This window comes from Periplaneta americana, chromosome 15, assembly GCF_040183065.1.
Source record: "Periplaneta americana isolate PAMFEO1 chromosome 15, P.americana_PAMFEO1_priV1, whole genome shotgun sequence".
Taxonomy (NCBI): Eukaryota; Metazoa; Arthropoda; class Insecta; order Blattodea; family Blattidae; genus Periplaneta; species Periplaneta americana.
The window spans coordinates 51,758,858-51,782,537 of record NC_091131.1 but is presented as its reverse complement, the minus strand read 5'-3'; the positions used below and the strand labels follow the sequence as shown (position 1 = coordinate 51,782,537).

The following is a 23,680-nucleotide window of genomic DNA, read 5'->3' as shown; positions in this document are numbered from 1 at the left end:
TTACTGGTTTTTAAAACCTTAAAGCAGAACGATTTAAGGTGCAAGTAGATGCAATCAATTAAGCATGCTCGGACATAACTGCATCGCCGATAACATCTTCGCAGACAGAGCAATTCGTGGTTTCGGCTGGTAAGATATTGCGAATTGTTGCTCGCAGGCGTGACGCTAGAGAAACTGCACGCATTATAACGGGACCCGACCGGCCAGAGTCAAGTCCTCTGGCCTAGTGCTTTCCAAACACCGTCACCACTTTGCAGAACTCTGACAAATATTCCACTGCCTCCTATTCCCAGAAAACGCGACATTCCTCATTCAATCAACTGACGATTTCTTCCCAAAGTGAAAGGATATTGACTCCTTGCATCCTTAGAAACATGCATTTTTTTCCCTGGGTAATTTTCCAGCCTATAATTTGCATTTCCCACTATCGTAATATTACTATATATAGAGTGTCTCTAAATGAGACGGACAAACTTTGGGATCGAAAGTGTAACCTTTTTTGTTAAGGAATAAATGGGCTGTAGTGTTTTGGGTTGAGACAGTTAACTTAACACTACGGTGTCTTTTCTTTTTGTTTACTTTGTTTCTGTATTTTTTTTTTTTTTTTTTTGTATTTGCTTATTAAATTCGTTAATTAATTTTGATCTCGTCCTGTAAAATCACCCATTTAATGACTTTCTTCCACTGAAACGAAAACGTCGCAGCCTATTTGTTTCTTAACAAAAAATGTTTTAAAAAAGTTTATTTCTTCGATCCCAAAGTTTGTCGGTCTAATTTAGAGACACTCTGTGTATCATCAGTCGCGTACACAGAGTTTGGCAATATTACAAAATATCTTCTGTTTAAAAAATTGTGAAATTCAAGACCGCGTTTAGACATGAATTCGAATGTCGATTCGGCTGATTTGCTTATTGCGATTTTACGAGGTTTTCCTCAACTGTAAGGCGAATTCCGGGTAATCCATGAAGAATCCTCGATCTCAACTCGCCAAAATACCATCTCGCTATCAGCATTTCCACCGACCTAGATAACAACACAATGTCGTTAATAATTGATTACAAAATTGACATTGAAACCTTGGTTCCAAAGATTTTGACGGTAATATCCCCCCTATTAAAATTACTTTTTTGACATAGCGGTTCTTGATATACAGGGTGTTTCAGAATAACTATTATTAATTTTCTGATGTGATAGCACGTAATGACATATTTTTTCGTAATAAATAGTGCACCCAGTGTAGATTTGTGTAGTTTCATTCATTTTTTAGTGTTCTGCCCAAGGACAGGTCTTTCACTGCAAACTCAGCTTTCTCCAATCTTTCCTATTTTCTGCCTTCCTCTTTGTCTCCTCATATGATCCATATATCTTAATGTCGTCTGTCATCTGATATCTTCTTCTACCCCGAATTCTTCTTCCGTTCACCATTCCTTCCAGTGCATCTTTCAGTAGACAGTTCCTTCTCAGCCAGTGACCGAACCTATTCCTTTTCCTCTTCCTGATCAGTTTCAGTATCATTCTTTCTTTACCCGCTCTTTCCAATAACTGTACAGAATAACAACCTCATTAGTTCAAAAAAATTTGAGGATTGATAACCCAAAGACAATAGACTATAATGGATCTTGAAACTTTTAATTTGCTCTCTTGTAAAAATAATAAAACGTGACTTATCAAATTTTTCCCCTGTAGTCTTCAAATATGTTTAAAAATGTTTTTAAATTAAGACTGTAAGGAGGCTTGGCATTAAAAGAGCTGTCAAAATTATTTTTTCAATAAAGAAATTCTATTTTAGAAATTTCTGATTACAAATCTTGTAACTTTTTGTTCTAAAGTTGGCTCCCTGAAGTTACTAGATGAATGCAGAGGAGGAACATTTTAGTAGGTATGTGTTACATAAATATTCATTTTACTGTCAAATCCATTTTTTCGTAAGTTTATTTTTCTTGATTCAACACAAACTTTTTTATGCCAAATATTAATAAATCTGGATGAAATTTTTACTGCAAATATTTATGAGCTAGCTGCATATTTCTGTGCATTTATTATGTAAGAAATACTGCTAGTTTATTTTATTAATCTATTTTCTTTCATGAACTGTAGAAAAAATAACATATTTAGAATTTCAAAAAATTTTTTGAAAATGAATATATTAGATATTTCATAAAATTAATGCATAGAAATGTTTCCCTATATCTTGTTAATGGAACCAAAAAAAAGGAAGCTAAAAAATGAGATCTTCTATTGAAAACTTAGATTTTAAAAAATTTCTAAAAAAAATTGAAAAAAAAATTAAAAAACCAAAAACATTTTGGAGTTAAAAATTTGGATTTTACTAGTCCTTTACATAATAGACATGCTCTAAATAATTGGTTGAAAAAATGATTAGGGAAAAAAGTTGTCGTTTTTACAGGGGTTAAGGGGTTAGGTACAGCTTACAGCAGTAAAATTTTAGAAATATTCAACATTTTATTCTCCATTGCTGTATCTTGTACAATAACGAAAATTAATTAGTGCAAAACACTGTCTTCTGATATATGAAAAAAAATAATTTTACGAATTAAAAAAAAATCATTTGTATATTTTTTTCAAAATTCAAAATGGTGGCAGTTCACTGTGCAGTAATAAAGCGTTTCTCTCACAGCTCAAACTATCCATCATTCTATGATGAAATTTTTTTTGCGTATTTATGCATGTCATATCTACAATATGATGCAAAATTACTTCTATACCTTTGATAGATTGTCTGATAAAAATCAATTCATTTAAAAATGGTCTAATATCAATATTTTCTTCTAACACAAAATTAAAAAAATATATATTATTTATTAATGAATGTAATTGAAAAAGCATGATATTTTAAACATGAGTTACAGCAATAAAATAAAAAAGAGAGAACATAAAATGGTTAACAAGTTTATGAGTAATGAGGGAAACGCTTCATCATTGCACAGTGAACTGCCACCATTTTGAATTTTATATATATATATATATATATATATATATATATATATAATTTTGTTTAAATCGTAAATATATTTTTTTCATATACCAGGAGGACAGTGTTTTACACATACCAGTTTTAATTATTGTACAAGATACAGTAATGGAGGAAAAAAATGTTGAATATTTCCAAAAATTGTACTGCTGTAAGCTATACCTAATCCCTTAAGTGTCATTAATTAATTTCTCTAAAATGTACGGTATTTGAAACTACAAATAGTAGGATTGAATAATAGTTACTCTTGGTTTTAAAACTAGTAAGGCAATCTGAATACCAAATATTCTTAAACATGTCTAGCCGCCACTGAACGAGCAGAGTACCTCAACCTCGGGAATTAAACATATTTTTGTGTCGACCTCCTCAGCCACTAAGAACGTCCTCTTATCGTGGACTGTGCATCTCGACAGCTTCTGGGAATGTGGCTTCTTTATGAGATGCCATGTTCCTGGAACGTTCTGTGTTCATTGCCCTCGTCCGATAATTAGACTGTTGCTAGGTGACATGTTTACGTACAATTACGAGTCACGTGACCGGAGTCTGGGGGATGCAGTCTTTGCATACACGAGCCTTATAAGGCTCTGTGAAGCCCACGCTAGAAGCCTTATAAGAGGCAGCGGCCTTGCAAGACCAGCAGCATCAAAGGCGTTGTTCTACATGCATTCGATTTTTTATACTGTTCACCATTGTTAAGCTTTTTCTTCTTTTTGTCATTCTTGTTACCCCTCTTGCCTTGTCTTCTTCTTTTCATCTTTAATTCTTTCCATTCTTCAGTAATGTAGTTATACTGTTCTTCACTTTTATTTCTTCCTATTGTTTTCATTAATTAATTTCTGTTTGCTTATCATGACGCAGTCAGAAGCTAAACCGAATAACTCCACTAAGATTTGTCTAACATGTACTAGTAATCATTAAACACAACAAACGCTGCGATTCTCATGACTGTATATGAAGTCAATCGCTTGGAAATTGATCAACTGAAAACTTGAAGTAAATAAGGGTCTAAGTCCCAATTTTGTGAAAATTTGAAAATTGTATTTTTATTGAAATAATTTATGTACCTAGCCTATCCTTCACCTGACATAATTAGGAACATTAAATCCAGACGTTTGAGATGGGCAGGGCATGTAGCACGTATGGGCGAATCCAGAAATGCATATAGAGTGTTAGTTGGGAGGACAGAGGGGAAAAGACCTTTGGGGAGGCCGAGACGTAGATGGGAAGATAATATTAAAATGGATTTGAGGGAGGTGGGATATGATGATAGAGACTGGATTAATCTTGCTCAGGATAGGGACCAATGGCGGGCCTATGTGAGGGCGGCAATGAACCTCCGGGTTCCTTAAAAACCAGTAAGTAAGTAAGCCTATAACAATTACCTGTTGTATTATGGGGAAGGAAACAATAATCACCAATGAGGAACAGGATTCTTTGTTCATAAAAGAATAAATTCTGCAGTAAAAAAAGTCGAATTTATCAGTGACAGGTTATCGTATTTAGTATGTATTTATGCGTAGATAGTGCGATATCATAGTTATAAATGCTCACACCCCTACAGAAGAGAAAGACGACCATATAAAGAATAGCTTCTATGAGGAATTGGAAAAGGAGATGCACTATTACTTTTACTTTTTAACTTCGCTCCAGAATGTGCCATTAGGAAAGTTCAGGATAACAGAGAGGATTTGGAATTGAACGGGTTACATCAGCTTCTTGTCTATTCGGATAACGTGAATATGTTAGGAGAAAATCCACAAACGATTAGGGAAACACGGAAATTTTACTTGAAGCAAGTAAAGCGATAGGTTTGGAAGTAAACCCCGAAAAGACGAAGTATATGATTATATCTCGTGACCAGAATATTGTACGAAATGAGAATATAAAAATTGGAAATTTATCCTTCGAAGAGGTGGAAAAATTCAAATATCTTGGGGCAACAGTAACAATTATAAATGACACTCGGGAGGAAATTAAACGCAGAATAAATATGATAAATACCTCTTATTATTCGGTTGAGAAGCTTTTGTTATCTAGTCTGCTGTCCAAAAATCTGAAAGTTAGAATTTATAAAACAGTTATATTACCGGTTATTCTGTATGGTTGTGAGACTTGGACTCTAACCTTGAGAGAGAAACAGAGATTAAGAATGTTTGAGAATAAGGTTCTTAGGAAAATATTTGGGGCTAAGAGGGATGAAGTTATAGGAGAATGGAGAAAGTTACACAACGCAGAACTGCACGCATTTTATTCTTCACCTGACATAATTAGGAACATTAAATCCAGACGTTTGAGATGGGCAGGGCATGTAGTACGTATGGGCGACTCCAGAAATGCATATATAAAGTGTTAGTTGGGAGACAGGAGGGAAAAAGACCTTTGGGGAGGCGGAGACGTAGATGGGAGAATAATATTAAAATGGATTTGAGGGAAGTGGGATGTGATGATAGAGAATGGATTAATCTTGCACAGGATAGGGACCGATGGTGGGCTTATGTGAGGGCGGCAATGAACCTCCGGGTTTCTTTAAATCCACTTGGATTATTATTATTATTATTATTATTATTATTATTATTATTATTATTATTACTATTATTATTAAGCCACCGGTATGGCTCAGTCGGTTAAGGCGCTTGCCTACCGGTCTGAAATTGCGCTCTTGCGGGGGTTCGATCTTCGTTTAGGCTGATTACCTGGTTGGGTTTTTCCGAGGTTTTCCCAAACCGTAAGGTGAATTCCAGGTAATCTATGGCGAATCCTCGGCGTCATCTCGCCAAATACCCTCTTGCTATCACCAATCTCATCGACGCTAAATAACCTAGTAGTTGATACAGCGTCGTTAAATAACCAACTAAAGAATATTATTATTATTATTATTATTATTATTATTATTATTATTATTATTATATTATATAAAAATGCCGAGACTTATATATTCCAATAGCTTCAACTTGTTTATAACTCATTTTCTTCGAATGTTTGAAAATGGCACTTAGATCCTTATTTACTTCAAGTCTTTAATTTAGTCATTAGGATGCATTCATGCCACGTAAATAAATTAGACATAATAATAATAATAGTAATAATAATAATAATAATAATAATAATAATAATAATAATAATAATAATAATAACCTTCAGCAGCAGCTTCTGATACTTATTCCTCTTTATCTTCATCCCAATTACTATGCTCTCGCTAACTCCTCATACATCCCGTAGCAGGTAATGTTACCTCCAAACACGCACAACACGGCCCGCAGCCACCGGGCGGATCACGTCGAGTGCCGTGGGAACATAAAGAAGCGCAGGGCTTGCGGATGTTCCTAATTGGCCGCCCATGCGTTTGAATGCATACGCAAGAATGTCGCCCGCAGGGATCAACTTGTGGCCCGCGGACTGAATAAAATATAGTTTTAACAAGGAGGAAATTTGTTGCATTAAACCAAACAAATCGCTACACACTGGAAATAGCAACTACACAGTGTTATTAATTACTAGTCGTGCAATTTGTTCAACGTGGTTAATGATTAGACTAATTAGTCTCCATGACAACTAAATGAGTTAGTAACGATAGTAAAATTTTAATATTTGTTAGGTCGGCACAGAACAAGATTTATTGAATGAATCAATATAACAAATTAGTATATTTTTGCTACTAACGAAAAATAAGGACCTCGCTTCATAACGTCGTGGTCTAAGACGCCATGCCATGGGATATCGTCACGGAATAAGCGCTGGATCGATTCTTTGTGGGGGAAGAAATCTTGTAATGAAATTTCGGCCAGTGTATTGTACAGGATCGTGATGAATTTGGGAAGTTACAATAGGTAGTGAAATCTGGTTTCGGAAGCCAGCTATAACAGCTGGGGAGATCACCATGCTAACAACACGTTACGCCGTACTGGTCGGATGATCGTTCACTTCTTTTGAGGTATGCGGACTTGAGACCAGTAGTCGGCTGCTAAGTCTTAGGCCTCTATGGACTTTCCCATACATTACGCGAAATATAGGGTAAGGGCTGTTATGTTTTAAACATCACTAAATTCGAGGTTTTCACAAGAACCCAATTTCAGTAAATCCAATAGCAGGCTAATAACTTTGATTTTAACGTGCTATATACGCATACATCTGTATACACCGTAAGTATGGAAATTTAGAGGCCTACGCTATTTTTTAGGGAAATTGGATGAAAAGAGACCACTTGGAACATAACATTTTTGTAACTACAGACCTTTAAAAACAACTCATTAAGAAGTACTGTGCGTATTGAAAATATGTACGTAAATAACAACATGACAAATAAATAAAATCTTACAATATTGTTGCTACATGACTGAAATTTCGTACAATTTTACATAATAAAAATTCACTTGTTCGATTACAAAGCCACAACTTGGCTTCTAGCTGAAAACAAATAGCAAATAATTTAAACGAGAATATAGACATACCGTGTTTTTTATAGGACATAGGGATTTGACATACCATAAGAAACCTATGCATAAAACATAGTAGAAATAAGTTAATTAGCGGGCCAAGTTTAGAAATTAGCAGGCTTTGACAATTTGTGAAACAAGAGAACATCAAGCTTCGACTTGGAAACCATAATAGTAATAAGCGTTACAAGAGCGGTATGTTGACATTTTCATGTTCGAGGAAAAGATTGAAAAAGCGAAACGTAGTTGAGCTTTTTTAATTTCCGAGAACATGAAAACAAACATACCGCTAGTGTATCGTACATTATTTTGTGCGAAGATCGTTTATTACATACCTGAAAGAGGAATTTCTAATTAGTTGCAATGAAATCTCCATCTTGGTTTCTGTTCAATGACGGCAACTTTGGAAAACAAATATATCTATCTTCAACATTGTTGCTATAAAATGTTTTCTGTGTTTACTATACTCCAGCAGGCCGTGATATACGTCTGTCTTTTTTTTTTCCCAGTCTATAAATGCGAACTTAAAACAAACGGTAAGGTTATGTAATGATTTATTTTCCATTTTAATATTTTAACAATATTATTTATATAACATATTGCAGTAATAACATCGGCATCTGGAATCTTGTTGATTTTTTCACGGCTTCCCTAATGTTACTTGCATTACAAATGCAGAAACTTTTGTGGTGTTGTAGAGTTTACTTAATTTTTGCAAATATTTAAAAACAGTAATTAACAGTGCAATTTAGGTGAAATTGCAGTGGTAAGTTTCCAATTTATAATTATTACTATGTTAAACGTCTCTAAAAATAATATGTTAAAAGCCTAAAGCAGTAAAATGAATATGGCGCTTAAGCGGTAAGAAGAGGGAAATTGTTATGTGTGTTACTTTGGGAATACTGAATGTGGTATTTCACACTTACCGCGTATTGGTTTTGTGCGGAAAGCAAGCAAATACGCACGATCTCGCACAAATTTTATTATGATCTTTTTTACAAAAAGTCAAAGCCTGCTGTTTCCTAAACAAGGCCCACTGACGAAGTTATTTCTTAATACATACAAAGATTTCTTACGGCAATGTTAAATCCATTATGACTAACCAGAAAAAACACGCGGTGTTTAGTGGTAGTCTAATGTTTATGGAATAGCATTTAATCAAAATACAAGCATTCCTTCGCTATGGATGTGATTGTTATAACGGGACATTCTGTATACATTCTACTCTAATTAATGGTTTTATGAACAGATATTGCTGTAACTTTTCTATTTGATTCGAAAACCAGTATAAAATCAGTGGAGCGGAAAACAGTGTCCATGATGCGCTCTGCCGTGGCGATTTCCCAAGATTTGCACAACGTTGTAGACCCAATTAGGTAAGAAACAGTCAAAGGAATCCCGCTTCAAGGCTGTGACAAATATGGAAGAGTAGATATGTGTGTTATGCCAGACTCATCCTACAAATGAACAGCTAGGCTTTCGAAACGTCCAGTGTTGACAACTTTACAAGAAACTTTCTCTGACTTGTCGCTATCGATCTTAGGAAACTCCCAAACACTTTCCCTTATGACAGAGAGAGAGAATGATTGAAAATAAACTTAAGGAGGGTAACTTGAAAAGCGGAAAAGATAATAAGTATAAGAGGGAAGGAAGAGAATAAGGGAAGAGAAGGGAAGATACGGAGAGAGGAGAGGAGAGGAGAGGAGAGGAGAGGAGAGGAGAGGAGAGGAGAGGAGAGGAGGAATCAGAGTAAAATTATGGAAAAAATAATAGAAAAGACGAAGGTGATGACAAATAATAAATTAAAGGAGAAACGAAGGAAATTACATAGATTAATATTTAAGGAAAGAAAAGAGGCAATAGGAAGGATGAAAGAGAAAGAAAAAAGTGTGGGTGGTATATTGACAGGAAGTGTGTTAAATTCTTTACACACAGATAATCCTACATGAATATTGAGTAATCTTTTCTTCACAGATGACGGAACATCGAGTTCGTCGCACGATCAGCTGATTTGATAGCGACGTTCAACTGAATTTCACGTACGTGTTCTGCTCTTTAATGTCATTCTTCCTCCCAGCAGTTTTCTGCGTTCAATTGTCAAGTATTAATATGTTGCTTAGCAACTAGCAGTAAAACAACTATGAATGTCTGAAGAGTTCAAAACGTTTTTGTTCATTTTTTTGTACAATTTTAAGATATGTAAAAACAAATGCATAATGAATTGCTGAATATATAAACAAAATAGTAAGTACATTGATTATTCACGTATATATTATTGATTAAATGAATAAGTAGGCCTAGATGAGTGAATAAATATATAAATGATGTAAATGAATAACTAAGTAAACTATTACAAATCTTGTTACACTAATATTTTTTAACAGAACTGATCGAAGAAATTGTGCGGAAAATATTGTAGGATATGTCCAGCTTAATTGAGAAAGTGAAAAGTGCATTGCGAAAAGCAGGATGTATTCTGGGCAGAGATGACGAGGATGATGTGGTTTGTACGTTGTACACTACTCCAGATAGATACAAAATTTATTCGTCTTAATTTTTTTCAACAGGAATAATCTGTGTGAGCAAATTTCTGCAGCGATTGGCGAACAAGCAACTGCCTGGAACTTAAATACGAAGTGTAGAAATATTTCACTCTGTCCCAATGTGGGAAACGGTATTGGAATAACTAAGACTGTAACGTCACACATATGAAATGACGTTTTCAAATCATGCGATGCTTAAAATATTTTATCGTATTTCATTTACATTTTAATATGAACAGACAACAGCTACTTAAGTTTCTAATATAAATTATGAGATTACATCATATTTTCTACTAAAGGAATCTGCTTTCGTCAGAATTAACCATGGATGTCTTTCATTACCATAACCATTACCAACATTCGGGTATAAACATATTTTTATGGTTTATGTCGACTTACGCCGCTCTTTTCTAAAAAAAATTCGCACCGGTAATGCTATGCGTTCACCGCTACACTTCCTAGTTCCCCTCTCCAACAATACACTCCTCCCACCACTACGTATTTCCCATTGTTTCCGCAGGCCTAGTTTCTGACGCCATAATAGAGCACACAAGATTACAAGTCTGTGAAAAGGTAGGCCATATTGAAACATTATTTACTTTTTAGGGGAAAGGAGGGTGAGGGGAAAGTTTATGGGAAGATAATGAATGCGGCACACAATGTAAATACAGTATGTAGAAACACATAAGGTTTCTTTTAGCGAGATTTGTATCATCCGTCCCCTAATACTGGCGTATAGAAATGAAGCTCAGTGTTCAAAGTTACCATGACAACAGAGGTATTTTTATAGACCAATTATTTTAATGTGTAAGGGTCGTATTCATAGACAAGACTTTGGAGCAAAGTTGACTTTGGAAAAAACAAAGTCGCTATTTTCCTATTCACAGTTGACAATTTGACGAAAGTAAACTTCAATCATGACTTTACTTCGAAGTCGCCGAAAATCTAGACTTTGACTTTGACTTTCATTTGTGGACATAAGGAAAATGGCTGAAAATTTGTTTGAAAAATAGTACGAATTTGTTTCTCAAAACCAGTTTCTAATAACTAACGTCATAATTTTTGATTCGTGTGAATAAATTCTAACCTGTACGAAATGTTACTAAGGACATAAATAATAAAGTTCTCCATGAAATAATCTAATACAATAATACATTACACAAAAGATAAAATTATTTGAACACACTCAAAACTCAAACACAAAATAATTAATATACCAAACACAACAGCTTGGGCTATAGTTTTGTTCATTCTGTGTCAGCCTTGTCCCTGACTTATGGGCCTTAACCACGAAACCTAATTTAAATTGCACATGTCGTAACAGAAATACAGTTTAATTTGTGGTATTTTATACAAGACGGTATATCTATCCCTATAGAACAGAAATTAGCGATAAACTCAATGTTGTTAAACTTTGACTTATGGGATTTCTAAAAAAAACTATTCATTTCTATTAGAGCCTGAGTAAGCCCCAGGACCATAGATAGTGTGTCCAATAGGATTAGATCAAGGAAGAAATTCCATAATTGTATCGGGAACGGATGCGCAATATTCCAGGTTGCAGCGAAACTCTTTAATCGCGATGCCACCATGAACTCTCAATCAGTATTAATATATTATAATAAATATTTATTTTGACTATCAATAAATTTCAATATTGTGAGCACAATGAAAAACTGTCTACTATAATTATCTCGAAAAAAATGCTAGTGCCTCCACTGATCATGCCAGCAGCTTGTATATAAAATATTTAATGTTACTATAGCAACGGAATAAATGTTATACAGTTCGTATAATATCAGTTTTACTAGACTATTTCGTTTATATGATGTCATTCCATTTTCGACCAATGAAGTGTAATGACATTTTGAATTCCAACCAATCACAGTCATACATCGCGATAATTTTTGCAGCTCGATTTATCACTATCAATTTATCACATGGCCATTCTTTTGTATAGTCAGTGTCGCCAACTGTTTCCCCGTAAAGCGATGAGCATGAATCCATTGTACTAAATAAAATGCTAAATCCTACTTCCACATCTACATCTTCATCTTCTAATTCCATGTCCAACGTATCTAAAGAAAATGACACTCTTTCATAACAATTGTTCATTTAATTAATGTATTAATGTTCATTTAATTAGTGTATTAATCAGGTTATTTGTAATTATATTATAAAATGTTTAAATTAAATTTGATTTCAGCAGATAATGAAAATGTTTATGTTATAATAACAAGAGAAAAGCCCAGTACATGTAATTAACATTGTTAAACCTGTATTTCGCTTTTCTCAATTGACATTACTGAATAACATCCAATTTCTATATTGCAGTACCGTAATCGATATTCATCTACTGTATTTCGACTTCACAATGTCTGAATATGTTAAGTATTCTAAGTGTACAATTATTAACATTTTTTGAGCGAATATGAGAGATATATTATTTACATTTTTATTTTATTCACGAAATAGTCCTAATAAATGTCACTCGAGATCTGAGATTATCCAGATAAATCCACTTGCTTTGCTTGTGGATTTATCGGGGGATCTCAGACCTCTTATAACATTACTATAAGTTAGATAACATTACAACAACAAAATGATTTTCGTCAGAGCCTAAGGTATTAGTTTCATTGCAAAAACTCTGGCACTAAAATAGAAACTGACATAATCTTCTCAGAGCATGTGCATCAATTTTCTTTAGTATAGCGTATTATTCGGTTGAAATTGCTCTTCTCCATCATAACGGTATACTGTGTACTGACCATGCATTTACGCACTGTAATTCCTATAATTGGTCTAGAATGGTCAATGGTCATCTTGCATGGTAATGCAAACACTTGCCTAGTAAGAGCATAGTTAAATTGTAACTGTTCTGGGAAAATTTTCTTAAAAATGTTCGAACATTTTTTTATGTTCTACTTTGTGATTTTTAAATACGTATAATTACTAAAAGTTCAGCGTTATATCAGGAATACACTGGCACGTAGAATACATCACCCAGTTCCGGAAATAAAACCATAGCCTATTTGTGTTGATTTGGACGTTTTTTTACTTGAGTTTACAAATACAGAATATGGTCTGTGATAAGGGAAGTAATTAATAAAGGCCATGAAATGTATTTTCCCTTCATATGAAGCGACATTCCCAAAGTAATCCCAGCTCATAACAAATTTTTCTCTATGGTTCACTCAAAGTATATCGTACGTGTCTATTAACACTTTAATATTGCAGAATTCGCGATTACAAATCAAACAGTGGTCGCACAGGTTGATGCTACTCTCGATGCCGAGATATTACTGAGAGAGTCTGCGTGGCACGACTAATTTTATGAGCAATTTTCACCCTCATGCCTGACTGATTCGTGGTCTAACTATTAATAACATTAGCATTCAGCTGTGGCTTATACTCTTCTTAAGTAAGCATTTGTAATTCTGCCGATTTTTGTTTGCCAAGGACAGCAGAACGTGCGCTCACACTTGCACGGGAAAATAAAATACAGTATAACCTCGTTGATACGCTCGTCAACAGACTGTGGCCTTAAAGCGTTATAAGCGGGACAGCGCTATAGACGGGGAATGATTTATGAAATGGGGAAAACGATTATACCAGGAAACAAATTCTATAGGAACTCCGAAGCACACAATTTTCGGAATTACAGAGATATCTATCAGAGAAATAGCAAAATGAAAACGGTAATATAAGGTGAACCATGAATGAAAAACTTGAACCCTCAAAATATTATTTTTTTGTTAGTTTCTATTTATTTTTCCAATTCTACGTTTATACACATACATTATGTACATAATAATACATGCCTTCTTGTCAGAAGTAACATTTTTGACTTAATGTGCTTTGATTGTAAGCCGAAGCGTACTTACAAACCTATATGAATATAATATAATACATGAGTTATATGTATAAATTATTGTGTTATCATACATTATTAGGAAAAAAAATGATTTATGCCATACAGCGAATCGCATGTAACGTGTATGATATTATAACAGACGTAATTGAATAAATATGAATGCTTCGTTCTCTTTTCGGACGGGTTAAGTACCTGCCTCCTGGTTACTACTCACAAACGCGAGAGAGTAAGTAGGCTTTCACAATAAACTTAGTCATTTCACCAACTATTACAAAAATGAACCCCCCCCCCCCTTCACCAGCTGTTAATAGCTTGTTTGATATTTCTACATATATAGGTAAAGGAACCCGAGAACGTATATAGAGGGAAAATGAAATGCAAAGAAAAGAGGAAAAAGAAAAAACGAAAGAAGAAATGACACAAAAACCGCGAAAGAAAAACTAAATATATTAATACTACATATTTTTTTGTTTAATTTGAAAGTAAATTAATTTCAGATGAACTTGAAAAAATTCTTTACAACATCTAAATGCTGGAATGTGTGAATAACCAAACAAAATCTACGTAGAATACAAATAATGAGTTATAAAATTGGTTTAGATAGTATTATAGTAACTGATTTCAGAGCTTTTTGCTAAACAAATGCAAGAGGATGAGTCATGTCTACAAATCTGGAACCTTTATAATGATATATTCATGTTTGCAGCCGATTTTACAGACAGATTCACAAGCTTGTTCCGTCATCGATAGCATCTATCGTGAATTGTACCTGTTAACATATTTCCTGCACGAATCCGTACCATATAAACAGGGAACAAACATATTAAATGTTGTAGTGTAGGTATTCGTACAATGACCACAACAAAAAATAAAATAAATGATGTCATGTAAGTGGTACAGGGTCACATTCCCTTGTTCATAGTAAATTTTATCACTCATAGCCGACAATACTACTCGAATTATGTTGATTCGTACTAGCCAATAAGGGGCGGAGATAATTATAATGGCTTCTTATTCCATAGAAAAGCGATTTAATCTACATTTTTCAATTCATGGGACACTAAATAAGATGATCTAAACATCACGGTATGCCATAATTTTTGAGTAGAGAGTTACTTATTCAAAACTATTAAAATAGTATAAAAATACATTTGTTAAAATTTTAAGTACCATGTTATTTAAAAAAATGAGATTTTTAAATGAATATTGCACTTTTACTACGTCATATCACTTTTAACAAATAAAACGGTACACAAAGACGTGTTTCAACCAATCTTGGCTGCTATCCTACAATTTTTATCACCTCCCTAGCATTTGTTTTTATCACCTTCCTGGCATTTGTTTGTTTTTATCACATCCCTAACATTGGTTTCTTTGTCTGCCAACAATGTACATTTGTACCTTTTAAAATGATTTATGTTTATTTCATCATCCATAATTAAAACTTTTCTATCATTTACCTTGTTTATATTATTTAGGTTATGTTATAGCTTCTGCTGTATGAGATGATGGATAGTCACGTATCAGAGATTGTTTAATATATATTGGCAATTGAAGTAGAATGCAACTCTTTTAATAAAAATGAAATTGAATAAAAAAAGCCTTCTTAACTATGATGAAAGATGGGTGGAGCGGAGAAAAATTCTCTCCGGCACTAGGACTCGAACCCGGGTTTTCAGCTCTACGTTCTGACGCTTTATCCACTAGGCTACCCCGGATTCCAGTTCCGATGCCGAAGGTTAACCAAACAGTAAAGTAGAAAAAGTTAATTACCAGAATTGCATAAAAATACCTTTTCCAAAGCCTCCTTAGTACTGTACAATGTTACAAAATATCTGTAGGTGCAGTAACTAATGTTTGTGTCATTATGATAGTTATCTTTAAATAACTTTAAAACGATTAGAGATATCTAAAAACAGATTGCACCATTGTTCTTTTTTTTTTTTCAGAAAATTTCACACGATTTTGAGTACCTACATGACCCACTTTCCATTTAAAATTTCAAAGTTGCATCCAAAATGGTGGCTTTTGAGATAGCTGAGGGCTAGAATCGAATGTGTCACTGGTAGAGCATTTGGTCTGGTAACACCTACAGTACTCGAAAATAAATCATATGGGAGATATTTATTTGGTTTCAGACTTTTGATTCACCCTGAATAACTTCTTTTCTTATTTTTAGGAAAAGCTGTCTGCTTTTCAAACAAACTGCTTCAATATTCTCATTGGAAGTTTTTTTTTAAGTTAATATTTTCACAATTTTTTAATTTTTTTTCTTCAGGATTAATATCTCAATTCCCTATTTTTTTCAAAACTTAATAAATGCAACTAATTTTTACAAATTGCTAGAGAATGAGAAATGATGTATTTACGAAAATTTGGTACGTAAATCTATGAAGAAAGCTCCATTGTTATGTTTTTGTCTCCTGGAAAAAAAGTGCTTCGGTCCAACGATTTCAGGTTTTTCTCTCTTATGTAAAATTTAACGAACTGGAGATATTATTAACTTTTGAGCAAAAACTCCTCAATAGTAATAATGTTTATTATCGGAGTGGACCTATTTTAGATTTATCTAAGAGTCAGAATATAACACAAAAAACACAACTAAATGCGAAAAAACACATATAGAAAAAGTTATTTCCTCGATATCATGAACGTTGAGGACGTATAGTCTACTTTCATGAAAAAACTCGAATCGGATTTTGGAAACAATATAATAATTTTTAATTAAAATAGCAGATTAAAAAGAGTGTAGGTACAAAATCTTGCAACGTTTGCCTCTTTCCGCCACATTCGCGGTCTGGACACGAAAGAATACCTGACCCTCGCGTGATAGATCGGTCACGTGACTTGAAAGCTGTGAGTACGTGAATTATGCAACCTGCAACACGCCTGTCGGGCCTTTGTGAGGAATGTAACAACAGCAGACGTTCCATAAAACAGAAACAGTGAATTACGATTACGAATGCAACATAAATAGAAGATAATATCTGAATCTGCGATCATAAGCATCCATCACAATGTTTTGACATTCTCATATTTCTTCTTTTAAAATGGCTGTGTCTTCACAAACCATGTTTTTTTTTAAGCGAGACTCTGGACTGCTATTTTTCCTTCGTTGAAAATGTATCATAACTCATGCTTCATTGTAATATATACATTTCATGTTCACTTACAGGGTGTACCAGACCATGCGGAACAAACTTATGCATCGTAAATTGCAAGTAATTTTACAGGATAAGTTCAATGAACGTGTAATAAATAGCTACTATACTAATGTATGGAACGCTATTTCCGAACTCTCAAGTTCGAGTCCCGATAACTGTCTATAGACGCACCCGATAGATGATCAAAGCGTACGCAGGTCCTGCGACTAAAGGAACTGTACTTCGAACACTATTATCTGCTTCAAACTTCCTTATATGACCTTAACAGATTCAACGGTTCCAATAAATCAGAGGATCATGGTACTGCCTAGTCAAACAACATGACCTCCGGCTATTAAAGATGAGGAATTGGAAATAGGACACAAATAAATTATTTTAGAAACCAGTGAATTGGTAGGCGCAAAGAATGTAAATTTATATACAAATATACAGTGTGTCCGTAAAAACATTCCGAGGTTATAAACTGCTATAATTCTGTCACTATGTGTTTTAAGAAATTCATACCGGTGTCATTAGAAAGAACAGCTCAAAGAATTTCAGGAAATGCGTAATTGATAATTGTTGGCCGAAACAACAGTTGGCAGCACAAGAAGAAAGAAAAAAAACGCCGTTGCTGCTATTTCGCTTGTCATTAAAGCAATGTTGGATATAAGAAAATTGTGTTAAATGATTTGAATGTTAAATTTTCAAGTCTGTGTGAATTCTGCAGCATAGAGGGTCATTTAGGTTATGGCGAATCAACAGGAAAGTACTGTAGTTGGTGTGTATTGGAATATCATAGTATTCGGAGTGTAGTAAGAGTACAGCGTGCTTTCAGACGGAATTTTCATCATGAGGCAACTACCGACAAAACTCTGAAGTGGTATACAGATTTTGTAGAGCATGGATCGTATGTGATAAAAAGGAAGGCCATTCAGGGAAACGGCTTGTCAGTGCGGAAACTGTAGAACAGGTGCGGGAGGCTTTTGTACACAGTCCTCAAAAGTCTGTGCGTAGAGCTAGCCTGCAGTTAAACATTTCTAAATCCACCGTTTCCAAGATCCTACGTTCTCGTCTGCGATTTCACCCCTACAAACTGCAATTAGTGCGTAAGGCCTTTCAGCCAAATTAATTTTTAGTGACGAGGCAACGTTCCACGTCAATGGAAAAGTAAACAAGCACAATTCACATAGACTTGAAAATTTAAATTACATTTTATCCTTACAAGCAGTGGCTGAAAGGGATAGGCAGCTGGCAGCATGAGAAGCTATTTTCGCATAACATAGTGCAATGCGTAATCATAGTTTCAGGTCAATATAAATATTGTCGATAAAATTTGTCCCTTCTTTTTCTTTTTTGCAAATGTCCCAGGTTTCTCCTTAAAATTTTTGTAAATGTCCCCTTTTTTCATAAAAACAAAATGGACACCCTATCATAATATCATCACAAAAGCTAGGATTCATGTCATATTCTCTCTTAAATTGGACCTTAGCATGGTTATCTAACTGGAATGCTTCACAATATGGAAAAATATAATACACAAATGTAAGTTTTAAAACGATATTAAAATCTGTATAGGATATTCTCGTTGCCAAAGCAACCACTCATCTATGAAAGATATCTCTATTGTGAAGTAACACAGCTGCATATAGAAGTGTTTTCATTGAATACACTTTAGAAAGTTTATTAGATGGTTTTGCATGTCTCTTAAATGTTCGGTCATGCTTCTACGAACAGGAATCTGTCTATAAAAATAAACGGTGCAATTGTATCGCAGTTATGGGTTCTCTTAAACCAACGAACTCTCTGTTTTCTTTAAAAAAAAAGTGACAATGCAATCACTACGACCTCAAAAGTGATTTCTTAGCTAGTTTGAAATAGAGAGGCTCTGGATTCGATTCTCGGCAGAGAAAGGGAGTTTATTGTCTCCTCCATGTATGTGTCTCATCTTGCGTTTGATTTGTGTTATTTTTTTAATTGCGCCTTGTTCACCAAATAAACGAGAAATTCTGCTAATTGTGAATGTACTTATAAATAGTCCAATCTTTAATATGATCGATTATTTTGTTACTTATGTGAAGAATTATTAAGATTTTCTGTGGGAATCAAATCTTTCGTGGCATTACTTTCCCGTTTCTCAGCAAAGATTATGAAGATGATGACGATGTTGATGATGATGATGATGATGATGATAACGGTGTCTAAGTAACTAGAAATTATGGAATTATTTACAGGTATTTATATTTTCATTTCGAAGGCACGTCTATTATTCACCCATGAATACTTTACATTTCTATAGCACAATGGGTTATGTAGCTCGCACTATTTTTTAGACCTTGTTTATAGCTTTTTTCAGTATGAAAATTTGCTGTGACAAAGACGTTTTTCTGCAGAGAAAAATTTTCGGAAAGTTAGAAGATGATGGAGAGAGAAACAGCTGACTGGAAAATGTTGCCTGGATGTCTTTTATCCAGTGACAAGTTTCTTCTTTTGCTGTTAATCTACATTATGAGACTCAAAGATTTTTCTTTCACTGAGGAAATCATGCCAAGGACCATTGCTATAGTTTATTTAAAATTCCACCATCTTTTGACCGAGTTTGAACTAACGAACTTAGGATACAAACTACGTAAAGATTAATTTTTGGTCCTACAGAATTTAACTGTTGTGGTAACAATAGTTATCTGAGGAGAAAAATTCGCTCCAGCGCCGGGGATCGAACCCGGGTCATTGGTTCTACAGACCAACCGCTCTAACCACTGAGCTACGCCGAAGTTCAATCCACAGCACCGGATCGAATCCCACATCCTCTAGCGTTTTTCCCTTTGTGGCCTACTCTATGTTTGACATAATTATAATATGTTGACATAATTAAGTCAACTGCCATTATACAAGGAGCGCACTCAATTGAGTGACTTGGTGGCCGGGATTCCACAGTATATGCACTGTTGAGTGAAGAATCTACGTAAAGATTAATTTTTGGTCCTACAGAATTTATCTGTTACCAGTTACATTGAACTTCGGCGTAGCTCAGTGGTCAGAGCGCTTGGTGCGTAGAACCAAGGGCTGGGGTTCGATGCCCGGCGCTGGAGCGAATTTTTCTCCTCTAATAACTATTGTTACCATAACAGACAAATTCTGTAGGACCAAAAATTAATCTTAACGTAGATTCTTCGCCCAACAGTGCATAATTACTGTGGCATCCCAAAGTCACTCAATTGAGTGCGCTCCTTGTATAATGACAGTTGCCTTAATATATGTCAACATGTATGTGAATATGGAGTAAGGCCACAAAGGGAAAAACACTAGAGGAGAGGAATTCGCTCCGGTGCTGCGGATTGAACTTCGGCGTAGCTCAGTAGTTAGAGCGCTTGGTACATAAAACCAAGGACCCGGGTTCGATCCTCTGCGCTGGAGCGAATTTTTCCCCTCTAATAACTATTAGGATACAAAGACAAGCATGGTACCTAATCTCCAAGTGAGGAAGATCGAAAATGATGGGATAATTATAAGATAAATTAGGAGTACTCCCTAGAAAACCTGTACCAACACCGTTTTCACCTACCACAAGTTTCGCAGTTACTCGTGCAATGTTTCGAACCCGGATGTCCGAGAAACTTTGAGCGTAATATTCTGGAAAGTGTCATGTCAGAAATGAAGTTCTGTCGGGTTGTGGTCAAGGATGTGTTAAGGTGTGATTCAACAAGGCTATGTGAAATATTTTAAGTTATCTAACTCGAAAGAATTAAAAGGGGAAATCCCCTTAGAATTCCACGCATAATGTATAATTTCCCAGACATGTCTGACATTGAGTCATTACGAGCTGCTGGTCATGGTCTACGGAATTCACCTCTTACTGGGGAGAAGAGAGTGGAGAAAAGTGAAAACTGTACAACTAGTGTCCATTCTTTTCTTGTACTTATTGAATATTAAATATTATTAAATCATAGAAAACGGCAAAATAAATTATTCAATGACTAAAAACTGAAAAAAAAAATACAGAACATTGCAAAATATGCGGAAATGGTCTATTAAATGTGCAGTTTTGCACTAGAATAACTTGATGACATTTATAAAAATTACGTGTTATCTGTAAAATATCAAGAGCTGGAGTAACTTAATAAATATACATGCGGCATATTAAGTATTAATAAACTCCTTAAGGTACATATATTTTCTTATTACTTACACATTTATTTGTTTCATAAACTCGAAATTCATTAAATTATCAACAATTACAAGCATGTTTTTTTAATGATTAACAACAATAGACGTTTGTAAGCTAACATTCCTCATTACTGATATCCATAACCACATTTCTGCTAAATAATAAACTCTACAACCTTAAACAATGTTATTCAAATAAATATAGTTCAAAATAGACATAATTCACCTCAATAAAGTTGAGTACACGAAAATTCTTACTTTATGCTTCAGATCCGATTAAATATTAAATATGAATGCTTCTGATTTAGGTTCAGGGAAATTAATTGGAGAAAACTGGAGAGTTAAATATTAACTTAGATTGAAATAATATGAACTTAGATTAGCATTCATGCAATAGAAAACCTGGGTTCAACTTGATTGGCAGTCATTTTAACCCTTAATCTAGGTTCAAATTCTTTACACAACCGGTCCTTAAAATATCAGAAAAACTAAACAAAGTGACAACTTTCAAAATTGAAAAATAATTTTAAAAGTGATAATCGTGGAAACAAAAACAATTCTGTTAGACTATATGTAAATATTTTAGTTCTACTACGAAGGTTCAGAACAAAAAAATATATATTTATTTTCTATTAACAAGTCTACTTGAAACATTGAAATTAAAACGTCTCTACAGAAATGATAAGAAAGATGAACCATGAACGGCTATATCGTTGGCTTTCAAAGTCGGAATTGAATTGTGGTGAGTTCAAGTGAATTTTCAGTGGAGAAAAATGAAGTTGGATTACGAATGCAAGTATATTATGATTTTCCTTGACATTTTATACATTTTACCATAAATCAGTTAGGCAAGATTAGATAACGCTCAGTAAGCCTATGGAAATACAAACACATATAAAGGTAAAGATATCCCAATTAAAGACCATGCTGGCTCAGAGGGTAGTGGGACATTAAGGGGTTAGGTATAGCTTACAGCAGTAAAATTTGGAAATATTCAACATTTTTTTCCTCCATTACTGTGTCTTGTACAATAATGAAAATTAGTATGTGTAAAACACTGTCCTTCTGCTATAGGGAAAAAAAAAATTTTACGATTAAAAAAATTATTTATTTATTTTTTTTAATTCAAAATGGTGGCAGTTCACTGTGCAGTGATGATCGAGATTATTAATAATTAAATTAACCCAAATGAAAGTGATGAGCAGAATAAAAAAACTGTCTAGAAATTATTGACTTAATTGAAGTACCTACTGTTGTTGTCTACTGTATTTCAAAAGTACTATGTAATGTTTGCTTGGAGGCACTAAAAGGAAACCGTTAAACCTTGAAGCTAAGACAACAGGTCGAGGTGAAATTGTACTCAACCCAATCTCAAGAGGGTCACCACTTAACAAAATTTTGTTGCGGTTAGATAGAGATGAAGGCGTGACTTATACGGGTCAAGATATGCCATGCAAGTGAGGGAAATCTTCCGAAAACCGCTAGGTGCGGAGAGCAACTGTAGTTGCGATGGGTGGCAATCAGAGCGGCGTATCCAGCGGGCGTTGCGGAAACACCGATACAGATCGGCCAGCGTTTCCATGGCAACCAATATTGCTCGGCATTCAATTGTTAGTAACTTCAACTACATGATTTCGTACATGCGGAAAATCTGCTGCCATAGAAACCCGCCATTCATAAGCGAATTTTTCAGAATTAGGAAGCAGAATTCTGTTTCCATAAAAATGAATGTTTCCGTAATAACGACATTAATAATACATACAAAGCTGTCCAACTTTACAATCGCTATTGATAATCCGTAGTGAGGTACTGCTTTAAACAAAAGGCATTATATTCTGAGTGAAAGTTAGGACCTATGTCATGTGCATTGTGCCCGGGGGCAGAGGATATTCAATATTGAACATATTGTTCGCAAACTCCATATGTAGAAATTCACACACATGGAAATTTGAATACCATAGATACTTGTCAATTGTGTCGTCCTCTGTATGTGGTTATTAGGAAGATGTGCGCGGATTAAAATACTGCCGAAGGATATGAATTTTTACGGGATGTCCTTAGATGAATTCATGAAAGTAAAGACGGGAACTGAGTGTCGATTTAGAATGTGTAAAAGTATCTGTCTCGGGATAAGGATTTTCCACTCACATAATCGTTATCCTCGTTTGCCATCTCATCATAAGGAATACTTAATTATGCCCTAATATATCCTATTCCCTAACTCAGAAATCAAATTCTTCACACAGTCAAGAGTATAAGTCCCTCATTTAACCGACATAATGTTTCTTCAAGTTTACTGAGAATTTGTATTGTGCGACTTAGGGTGTTTTTGCAATCAGCAACAGTCTAACATTTATTTGAGTGTCACAAATTTGAACTGCAACGTCTTGAACTAGTTTGTCCATTAGACAGGTGCGACACCAAGTACTCCCGTGTTCCAAAATAAATGTTGTTATCAAGATTTTATGAGATATGTAAATTACGTTCACAAAAGTTGTAATCTGAACACATGATAAAATTTGCATATA

General features: G+C 34.5%; 1 protein-coding gene and 1 non-coding gene across 2 annotated transcripts in view; both read right to left on the bottom strand.

The window, feature by feature from the left end:
- LOC138714919 (uncharacterized) overlaps nt 1-23,680 on the bottom strand; it is a 195,606-nt gene that overhangs the window by 150,215 nt on the left and 21,711 nt on the right. The window lies entirely within an intron of this gene.
- TRNAY-GUA (transfer RNA tyrosine (anticodon GUA)) lies at nt 19,687-19,759 on the bottom strand. Its single transcript has one exon. It is a non-coding gene; the product is annotated as a tRNA-Tyr (tRNA).